Below are 12,073 nucleotides of genomic sequence, written 5' to 3' on the forward strand. Positions count from 1 at the left end.
TACTTAATTAATAACAACAAAGCATTGCTGTGCTGCAACCAATAGCAGCCACTCAACCAATGTTAATGTTCTCCTTCTAGTCAGACTAATGACAGCTAATGTCCAATTGGTTTCTATCGGTTACAGCCTGTGTTATCAAATAAGCCCACATATACAGTATATGTACAAACTACTGCACATTTTCTGTGACTTGTAGAAAACAATCGCGTCTGTCAATCTAGTTCATTTTAAACTAATAATTGAAAATGGAAACATAATTTCTAACAAATGTGATTGCATCAACCAGGGTATATTTTCTAAACTGCGGTTTGAAAAAAATGGAGATGTTACCTATAGCAACCAATCAGCTTCTAGCTGTCATTTTGTAGAATGTACTAAATAAATGATAACTACAAATTGATAGGTTGCTATAGGCAACATCTCCACTTTTTCTAACCTTCAGTTTAGTAAATCTAGCCCCCAGTGTGGTAGGGAGTACAGAGATCCCCATCTATCTTCTCAGTTTTCCCAGGACAGTTCCCTATTTTCCACCCAAAGTCTTTAACTTTGTAATTGGATACATTAGTTTGCCATCATTTAACCTCTTAATGAACCCAAGTGAGCAGGGATTAACTTCTTACAACAGGAGTGTAAAAGAATGGGGTGGATTTCATGGCTGTAACAAACTTAAGGCTACATGGACATCCTGTTTTTTATTTAAAAATGGGAGCCCTGACTTGTATGCAACTATAGCTGAGATCCACAGGTTGCCTATCATTGGCATAAATTACGATGCTTCCAAATCTCAGTGCAGATTTGTTGTTTGCACAATAGATGGCAGTGTGACGTCTAGTCCAGATTTCACTTAACAAAAGAAGGAAAGGGTGGTTACCTTTTGGAGGGGTGGGAAGTGAGGCGAGTTGAGCAGTGTTTGGAATAATATGGTAATAACTTTACAGCAGAGGGGACAAGCTGAGAAAGGTAAGACATGGTGCTCCCTATCATGCACCCTTCTGGGGAGTCACTTGCTGAGGATGTTAGCTGTCACTTTGTCTGCTCGTGTGAGAGACGTGTAAAAAGCCATATAAAAGTTTCTTACATTAGTTTGTCATGTGTTGTAAAGATTACACTCAGCAGGTTTCTTTTTCATGGATATTCAAATATTTTATTACAAATTTAGAAATGTTGTTATTCTCTGATTAACATATCCATGCAGACCTGAAGCTATATAATAGTGCAAGTTTTCTTTATTTTTCTATTCTTTAAATGTTTTCACTATTCTCCTGTGAAATAACTTTCTTAGGCGGCTGATTTCAAAGTCTTAAATGACCTTGGATGCCTGTTTCTCTCTGCTGTCTATTGACATTCTGGCTGAAGTGATAAGTGTTAGGCTATGTCATCTCTTTGTAACCTAGGCTTGGGAATAAGCTGCAGTTCTCTAGCTACTGTTGAACTATAACTCCCAGTAATGTGTGTCAGCTGGGAGTTGTATCTCCAGAACAGCTGGTAGAGGCACAGATATCTTTAGCCAGCCTCATGCACAGACACTATTAGTTTTAAGCACCATCACTACCAGATCAGCTGCTTTCATATGTCCTATAAATCAGATGTTCTCTGACTGTAAGATATAGTGTAAGAACTGTCTGCACACTATATCAACAGTTGTTATGTCTCACAATGAAAATGCCTGCAAGGTATTGTTAGCCTGTTGGTGTTTTTATAACACATTTCTAGGGGTTGCATTGTTAAGTTTATCCCTACAATTTTATTTTTCATATTAATGGGCAAAACTGATGAGACTTTGTGCACTGTGTCTATAAGTATAGTTTGTCCATTGTTTTAGAAGCCATTAATACACGTATTGTATATAACCCCATGATGCCTCTGATTGTTTAAGTACAACACCTCATAAAATACTTCCTATTTGCTTTGCCAGAGAGGAAACACATGGTAATCTCTGCCTGGTCATGAAGCTGCAGCCCTCCCCCGTAGCAGTGATATTATTGTTATTGATATTGTTCTTATGATATTTCTGGATACAAGAATGTAAGAGTATAAAAATAACTGACCAGAGTGTGTCTGTATCAGAAGAATAGCCGCACAACAGTGTGTCATATTAAAAAAACATTTTTCACGTTTTTGGCATTTCAATCACTGAAAGGACAAAGGTGATTCATCACAACTCTTCAGCCGCTCACTGTACACCTTCACTGTGATGTGCATTATGCCTGGGAACAGAAACAGGTTTTTCAGATCTCTTTGTAACATATGTTACAGTTCCCTTAGTAGAGAGAGTGGGAGACAAAATAATGTGAATGTTACAGTACATGTAGGACATTGTATGAAATATAAGCTGTTCTTTAAAAGTTGTAGAAACTTGACAAAAAAAAATAACTTAAAATACCCCTCCGATGTACTAATATATATACCTTTGCCGTTCTGACAGTTTAACTATCCGCAGTGTCACTTTGGTTTTCAGTCGCACCTTTTGCAGGTGGGTTGAACAAAATGACCCCATTACTTATTTATTTATTTTGATTACAGGTTGTTGTTTAATATTTATTTTACTGTTAAATTGCCACTTTTTTTAAAGACAGGATAACATTCACCCTATTATAAAATAGGTAATTAATACTCTGGTAGCGTAGTAATCCTTTATAACATAAGCACAGAATTATTGTTGCTAAACTCATAATTTCACGTGATATCTGTCAGTAACCTGAATGGGGTTTAAATGATAACCTGCACACACTGTACTAGTTTTGGCTGGGCTGGTAGTAGAGTGAACAATTAAACACAGTACAACAACATAGTTAATAGTGGCATCTTTAGACAATACCCATTTTCAAGAGTGTGGGGATGGTACAGAGCTTCCCAATAACATTCTTTGCATTCCTGAACTTTGGGCAACATTCAAAATACCCCCCCCCCTCCTGTGTCCCATGAATTGGTTGACTCCTGGGGAGGGGAAGGGTGTGATCTTTTACTATATGGAGCACTTTATTATGTAATAGAGACTTCAAATCGTATTTGCATTATATAGGGCAATTTACAATACAAGTTACAAGCAGTTATTTGACAACCTTGACGTTTGTTAAAGATTTCTAATCTTTCACTTTACCTCTCGTAGTCCATTTTTCCTCTCATATTTTGCTATTGTGAGGATATCTTTAGTAAGGGAACAAGCCCCCTTAGAGATGTGAGGAAAAATAATTTTTACCGTAATTGCTGACAATGTGTGCAGCGCGGTATCCGCAAGCCACGTCGCTGGCATTTGAATTCTCCCTAATATATACCCTATAAGTACTTTCTTTTGGCTTTGCTCTATGATAAGTGTTGTATTATGAATAGCTGCTGTTTGGTAGTGTCTGATAGGGTAGCTTGTTTTAACATTTAGTTTAGTACACCTGTGGAGATCAATGTGTAATGAGAAATCGTTATAGTCTGTACCTTCTACAGTAAATTGGATCTAGGTCCTATGTTATAACGAAGTAAGCACCAAGTATTTCTATACATTTTGTTTATTTTCACATTTGAAAAACATTCACTTCCCTGTGTCCATTTGGAAGTTGCTTGCAGCAGTCATGTAATTCCGGTATACGCACGTCCGTATTTAACTACAAACAGATCTGAAGAAATGTTGAATACAGGTCTAGCTATGCTCTGCATATAATATGGCACTTGCCGTATTGAGACAGACACAATTCACTGCTGGATACATACAATACATATGTGGAGTATAAAGTTCTATCAGAACACACATTAGAAAAAAAGATTCAATTATTATCACCTTTTAATATATAGTCATAATGAAAAAATATTAAAAAACTATTTTTTTTTCCCTCTCCATGAAATACATTTATTAGGATGTTATTAATGCTACTGTACATAAAATGTATTTATACAGTTGCTCCTGATTTCAGTCATGTGTTCTAGCATGTATACACGTCCTTCATCACTACCCCTCGGCACTTACACCTGCCCTGTAGCTGGTGCAAGTGATACAACTGTAAATCACATACTTAAAAGATTACCCTAGAATTATAAGGAGCCACAGTGCTCCGCAACACTGTACAGTGGAGAAAACAGTACATACATAAAATAGGGACATACAAGGTAGACAAAATTAATGCAGACCTGAATACAAAGGGTATGAAGGACCCTGTCCAAAGCTTGAGTCATACGCTGCTGTGGGCGCTCCCCCTTACCACGATCTTGCTGTACATTGACTAGGTGCATAGGCTTATTCCCCTGTCCATTCAGCCATCTAAATCGTAGGCTGTAGTGAGTGACATTCACTTTGATTGTTATATTAAGCATCAAAATGTCCACATGTCAGCCATTTTTGTAGCTAAGTATTGTCCTACATGCAATTAAAGTTGCACAAATTATACTTGACCACATTATAAGCCCTTGGATGGGAACACCTTGCGGTGTAGCTATATTACATAGGACCCAGAGTTATTGGGCTTTTCATATGGATATATTCTATTTGATGCAGAATAAATTGACATAATACAGTTAAATACTTATTTAGTCTGTGGTATCTTCTAACTAGGCTATGCTTGCTAGATTTCAAAATATCATGTAAATTGCATTATAATGAATTAGACAATCCGGTGTCCTTGTTCCTTTTGAAACGTTCAAAATAATCCATTTTTTATTTTTTTACTTTTATTTATTTATTCCACTGTGAGATCCGAAGATGAAAACTTGCATGCGTTCACTTGATACTTGGGTCAGGCTTCCCAGTTCAAAGTCAGTGTCATTGTTCCCAGTCAGTGAATTTACACACTGAGACATTCATTCATTTAAAAGAAAAGAGAGGTCAGCACCTCAGGACCTTGTTTGAATCCCTTCCTTTCTTTACTAAGCTATAAATGTGTGTTTACAGCGTCTCTGCAAGACACATAGATCTCTGTACAGCTGCTGATCTACGAAATATACTTGTAAAGTGATTAGTATGATCTAACTTGTTATAACTGATCATGTACTGTAATCAGTAGTGACATTATGACTTCACTGTTCAGAATCTACAAATAAAGATATTAATCTATTTAATTTCCACACTCTACGCTCTACCTCAATTCTTAGGTATTTATATAGTCAACACATAACTTCTAAGGGAAGTGTAGTGTAATAGAAGGTATTGTAGTAATATAACATAATGACAATAACTTAAATTACATAATTCCTATGAAGCCTTTCATCTTACCCTGGCTCAGTTATTGTAACTCTGATAATACATTTTGAAATCACTTTCATTCTATGGGGGGTATTCAATTGTCCGCGTGTTCGAGCGCGGAAAAAATATTACCGTTAATACGGTAATCTCTCGCTGGATTTCAGCTTGCAGCTCCCTGAGCTGCAAGCTGAAATCCAGCGAGTAAATTACTGTATTAACGCTTTTTCCCATGCAGGATTACCGTAATAACGGTAATCCTGCGCGGACCGCGGGATTTTCGGGACTCGCGCGGACAATTGAATATGCCCCTATATCTCTTAGAATAATTTTAATCTCTCTCGCCCTATAAGGAAAAATCTGCCCCCCTTACTTTGCTTAATTTTTCTCCCCCATATCTGTGTAAATAGCGACAATATATTGTTTTTTCTTACCTTTTGTATTATGATATTATACATGCGTCTCCTTCAATACTATTGGATTATAAAAATTATGATTCTTTTTTTCCCTCCCTGCCAAATAATAAAATATTTTTTGGGGAAAAACACGTAATTTAATATGAATAACAATGAAGTGACTGTGTCATTCAATAGATTTACAATAAGCTTTCTGTTCTTTTTTTATTATGTTATTTTATATAGATCCAGCATACTCAGCAGCACTTAATTGTTGGTACCAATATAATTGTTGATACAATTATATTGTACCAACAATTAAATGCTGCTAAGTATGCTGTATCTATATAAAATGATGATGTTGATACAATAATAAAACAAGATTAACACAGACACAGAAGTAAGGGGGCCCTACTCGCATACTTTCCTACTCTCCTGGAATGTCTGAGAGACTCACAAATTTTGTGTCTCTCTCCCAGACACCCAGGAGAGCAGGCCTGCTTCCTGTCCACTTTCTAGTGATGTGGTCTGTACAGGGGCCTCTATGATGTAAACTTGGCATGCTCTGCAGGGGCGGGGCCAATTGACACTATTTTCAGCGACATGTTTCCCCAACTCCCAGCACTTCACACTTGACACAAGTATGCTTACTCACAAACTTACAATTTCTAGGAAAATAGGGGTAGTCTAGAATCATAAATCATTAATAGCAGAATGAAGAGAAAATGGTAAGTACCAACCTCATTATATCTTGCCACAGTGATTTATGATAATAAACATCATCATCATCACCATTTATTTATATAGCGCCACTGATTCCGCAGCGCTAAACATGATTTTCTTTTAATGGAACAGCTGCTTTATAAGTGTTTACCTGTTCATCTTTTGCCATCCTTGGCGGGGCTGGGGTGGGGGTGAAGTATATGTACTCCTCCATCCTTAGCTGGCCCTCACCACCTATTAAAATCGGAGGACTGTAGTGCAAATAAACTTTCCATATCCTTTGTTGCAAGTGCGTTTTAAAATTGGCATGTCAGTGGGTCTGGCCATAGAAGGGGGACAGGCTGGCTGTAGACGGAGCACATGACAGGAACTGCAGAATAGGCATGTGTCAAATACATTGTTAGAGAATGTGTACTTGACAGATAAAGAGAGGATGAGGATGGATACAATTGCAATATGCTGATTAGGTCCTTTTTGCACATATAACCTATTAAAAAGTTTATTGGATTGTAAAATCATCACAATAAGGTGCCGCAAAGCTCTGCCGTACCAGACAGTTGTACAACAAATCATACATAAAAACAGAACAGTACTTGGTAAGTTGACAAGTCGATGAAGCAGGTGCATACATGAGACAGGAGGTAGTGTGGGCCATGCTTATGAGAACTTACAGCAGTGATTGGCAACTTGAAACACTTCAAAAGGGCTGTACACTACCCGTAATGTAAGTAATAAGTTAAAAGTATACATTTAATCAAAGAAAGAGACACCTATCTGTAAAAACATACCAGCAGGCATTTCAAACAAATGTTACAAGCTATATCAAACAAATCTGACAACGTAGGATGGAGCTGGGATGGCAGTCAGAGACTGGAATTATAGCTGGTAGTACACCGAGAGGAAGTAGAATTGGGTGGGGGTAGGAAAGGCTATAATGAAGAGGTGGGATTTCAGAGAGAGCTTCACAGAATCAAGGTTGAGAGAGTGTCTGTTCAGGTGGGGTAGGGAGATCCATAAGTGAGGAACAGCACAGAATAAATCTTGGAGGTAGAAGTGAGAGGTGGTAGTCTGAGAAGAGGTGAGGCACAGGTTAGAGGCAGACCTAAGAGGGTGTGAGGGAGAGTATTTTGATTGGCGTTTGGAGATGTATGAGGGGGAGATGTTGGTAAGGGGAGGATACGTTGCTTGAATTAGGTTCTGGAGGTGATGGGGAGGCAGTGTTGGGATTTGCAAACTGGTGTAGCAGATGTGGAAGTTTGTTCTTGCCACAATGGATTGTAGCAGCGATAGACTTATGAGGAGAATTCCAGATAATAGGAACGTTGCAATATTTAAGACTGGAGATAATGAGAGAATGGTTATGAGTTTTGGAGAAAGGGGTGTAAGCAATATTTTGAAGGAGGAGGCAACATAGCAGTAATCACTTGATTTAAGTACTACAGAGGAGTTGAAGATTACACCAAGGCAGCAGCCATTTGGAAATGTTGAATGTGAGATTTTTCAACTGGGAAGGAGTTTGGAGGGTTTTGACACTGGGAGGAGGGAAGGAGCTGAACTTTGTTTCAGATACGTTGAGTTTTAGGTAGCGTTGAGCCATCCAATGCTGGTGGTGTCTGAGGAAGAGAGAGAACAGAGGAGGAGAGTTATATTTATATGATCTCTGCATAAAGGTGATGGTGGAGGCTGAAGGATCAGTTTAAAGGTTGTATTTGACAAAAATAATTCTGGTGCCAAGTTGTGCAGACAATGACGAATTTATCCTCTGTATGACAAGATTGTTATAGGTGGCTGCATGTGACATTGACTTTCACCTGTTGTGGAGACGTTTATACTTAATTATTTATTGATTTTGTGAACCCAGGCCAAATCTTTTAATATAGCGAACTTCCTATTTACATTCTAATTTGGCTCTGAAATCATTAATTCCTCCTCCACTGAAGAGTTTTAATTGTCTTCTGTGGTTTCGGTTAGCAGAATTAATAGTAGAACGAGTTCTACAACTGTTGCAAATCAGAAACAGGAAGCAGATTGCTCATATCCCAGCCTTCCATATCCTCTTCAGCTGGGCAGGAAAGTGCATGACATCAGCCTGAACGCCTGGCTCCTAGTCTCACAGAGCAAATTGGTGGAACAACATTAGCTTTTTGGGAAGTGATTCAATTAATACAGGTACAGTCTATTTTACGTTCTGCAGTAAGGAGCATGTAAATCTCGGTTAAATCGATAATGTTGTATTTGCATCGCCTTTTTTTTTTTTTTTTACAGAAGTCAATTGACATAATAAAATACCAAACACAGATTAATTTGAGGAGAGTGTGTTGTGGTGCTTAGAAGAGCAATAATAACAGGTCACTGCTTGGCTATTCTAGGAGCTTTGCCTGAACCTATCGGAAACACATTGTCAAGCTCACATGTGTACTAGGCAACTGGTGCCTCTCCTACATATATGGGGGTATATTTAGTAAACTGCCAGTTTGAAAAAGTGGAGATGTTGCCTATAGCAACCAATCAGATTCTTGCTGTCATTTTGTAGAATGTACTAAATAAATGATAACTAGAATCTCATTGGTTGCTATAGGCAACATCTACACTTTTTCAAACCCGCAGTTTAGTAAATGTAGCCCATGGAGTTGTCATTAGTTGTCCAAACCTGATCAGCAGCACCTAAATTCTATCCTACGTTCTTTACTTTAGCTCCTATTTCGGTCTGGTTGCTGGCTAGTACCATTTAAGAGGTATTAGTCCCTGGCAGGGACTAATGCATCAAGTTCTATTGAATTTGTAGACTATAAACAAAAATACTTTTTTAAGAACCCCCCACTACTATTTGTACTAATAACTATTGAATAGTAACTTCCAGTTATTAGGGAAATCATTAATGGGTTTATTTATTAATATTTGAAGATAGGGCTGATTCAGCTTGTTATCTTTTATCTGGAAGAATTGTTAAATCAATCTGTTGTATTAGATGTGCTTAGGAAAACTTTAAATAGGTGCTATGTTTTATAAATCTTCTCTTCCCATGCCCAGGATCCGTTTAATTCAGGGGATATTCACTTCTCTCTAGATGTAAAAAGTAAGGCAGCATTGCATAATTGTTTTTGGAGCTGATTAGACAGCTAACATCTGCATCTAATATTTGTGTATATAAGCCCCTATAATACTGGAATGAATAGCCCCTAAAATATAATATGAAACAATGAAGTATCTAATTCAAACAGCATATATGACACACATGCTGTGAAAACAGAAGATTTTTAACCTGCTGCAGTTTTATTTTCTTAGTGGAGTCTGTGTGGTTGGGGAATCAGCGATTGTGGTTTGTGGTGAATGAATAATGGTTGGGCACAAAAACAGTTCAGTGTATTACAGCGGTTCACTTACTTTGGCATTTCAAGTTACCGATAGTAAATAATTAGTAGTACATAATTGTGGGAATATATATAAATGTTGCTTTCAGGCGTAAAGATGGGTCTGAATGGAGCACAATCACAGTAATATACATTTTGTACTTTATGCTTTTTTTGTAGAGGATGGCATCTTGTAGCGAGTCTTGAAAAGATAAAATGACAATAATACTTTCTCTGTTTTATTGACTTTGGCGGTCATTTAAGAAGCACCAAATGGCTGATGGGCAATGCAAAATCAGCTTTGGTCCTGCCATGTACATTGATTTGCAGACCAATATGACAGTTTTGCATAGCAACAGGCACAGGTCGAGAGGAGGAGTTGGCGAAGTTAGAATGTTCCTTGCAATGTACTTTGTAAATGCACTAGTCCTGCGAGCAGTGCAAGAACTGATTTCATTTTGTGCTCATTGGGAGTTGGAGGCATGTGCACTCAGAACACATGCAGGAAAAAAACGCACATAAAAAGAGCTTATTTATGTCCATATGTTTGAGTTGGGCGCATCTCATGATGCATCCTGCTTAAAACGATAGCATTTGCACCAGGTGTTGCAAGTGTTACCCCACAGTAGTGTAGATATAGCATAGAGATGTATGTATTGGTAATAAAGGCAATCGCATTGACCCATTTGTACACAATATAATAATGAATTATCACATACACAAGAGAGCATAGTGGCTTGACAGTGTTACTAATAAATTCAAAAGTCTTCTTTTCCATTTTTAAATTGAAATTAAATACCAATACAATAGAACAGATGGCTGCAACTTCATATAATATAGCTGGCGTAGTCCATATGCAATTAGCCAGCTAGAAGCAGCTAGATTGTGCTTCTGATAGTCATCATTGCTTATCTTTGCGCCAATGCTCCAGTTCTCGCTAGACATACACCTCCTAAATGGTGTTGCTATTACGCAAACATGCCCTTACCCTTTACCGTACTCTGCCTATGCTTCCGCCACTTTGGTTGTATGGAGACACAAGTCAGCGATACACATTAAACTATATACGGATATATGAGTGCACATTGTTGAGGCTCATTATGAAATTGCTTATCTTACCCCTCCATAAAACAGACATATATCCAACTCTAAATGAGGTCCTATATATGCAGGCAAAGACCCATTTTAAAGACATACTCCTATGTAGTGAAGCACAACCACCAAATTGATACGCACTGCCTGAATCGGGTCTGTTGGTGGGTACAACTCTTCTGCAACACATATGCTAAATAACCATGTACAATTCATATTCGTGTGACATTACTATAAATGCTAGAAGGCAGAGCTTTCTGGAATCAAGATGTGAGGAAAGTAAGTTGTAATAACTCTAGGTATGATACATAAGAGACCTACCAGTTACTAAGGGTCATTTACAAACAGCAAAAACTGTGGGCCTACAATGCTGCCCAATGTAGGCAAGTGATGGAACATAGGGACTGTATTTATTACATGTGTCACTTTTGCGTGTTTGAAGCTTTTTTTATTACCTTTGTTGAAGTGTGTTTAGAAATGTGCTTTTCTCCAGAAGTACAACTGGAATATGCAAAATGGGACCATTATAGATGTAGGGACAATACCCAATCTCTGGGACCACAGAGGTGCCCTTGTGTGCCTAATCTGCCCTGAGCAAAGTAACTTGTTCATCCTCCAATCATCAGGGACAGACCTTTGCACCCCCCAGGCCCATCTTGGCCTCCAACGAAATGGGGTGCAAAAATAGGCATGATGCCACAAAATAGATATTGTGCTACGGATTTGCATTTTTGTAGTTCCTTAGTGAGTATTGTATTCTCAGTTGCACCGTAATTGGCTACATTTTACATTGTTTATATGTTGTAGAAGCTTTATTAAGTAATGGAAGGCTATAGTCCAAATGCATATTTACTGTAAAGTGTTAGTTGCAAGTTCTTGTTCCAAGTTCCAACTCTAGAGGCTGCGTACATTGCAGTAATTGGGACACACACATTCAGGGTCAGTGATATTTACTGGGGAGTGCCGTCTTTCCAGCTTTCCATATGTGCTTTTATATATATATATATATATATATATATATATATATATATATATATTATTGCTAGTGGTTGGCAACAATACGCACAACACTGAGGTCATGAGTTCGAGTCCCGACCATGGCCTTATCTGTGTGGAGTTGGTATGTTCTCCCTGTGTTTGTGTGGGTTTCCTCCCGCACTCCAAAAACATACTAGTAGGTTAATTGCCTGCTATCAAATTGTCCCAATTCTCTGTGTGTGTGTATGTTAGGGAATTTAGACTGTAAGCTCCAATAGAGCAGGGACTGATGTAAGCTAGTTCTCTGTACAGCGCTGTGGAATTAGTGGCGCTATATAGCAGATGATGATGAGATATATACACTTAAGGAATGC

General features: G+C 38.0%; 1 protein-coding gene across 3 annotated transcripts in view; it reads left to right on the forward strand.

The window, feature by feature from the left end:
• Positions 1 to 888: 888 nt before the first annotated feature.
• Positions 889 to 12,073, forward strand: part of CGNL1 (cingulin like 1) — an 88,289-nt gene continuing 77,104 nt past the window's right edge. Inside the window, exon 1 of one of the 3 annotated variants that reach the window (XM_075208057.1) lies at positions 889 to 960. The gene's annotated coding sequence lies outside the window, so the exon portion shown is untranslated. Of the gene's footprint in view, positions 961 to 8,329; positions 8,449 to 12,073 lie in introns of those variants that run through there. The other 2 variants (XM_075208058.1, XM_075208056.1) reach the window with 2 other exon arrangements.

The sequence above is a fragment of the Mixophyes fleayi genome, chromosome 4 (genome assembly GCF_038048845.1).
Source record: "Mixophyes fleayi isolate aMixFle1 chromosome 4, aMixFle1.hap1, whole genome shotgun sequence".
Classification (NCBI taxonomy): Eukaryota; Metazoa; Chordata; class Amphibia; order Anura; family Limnodynastidae; genus Mixophyes; species Mixophyes fleayi.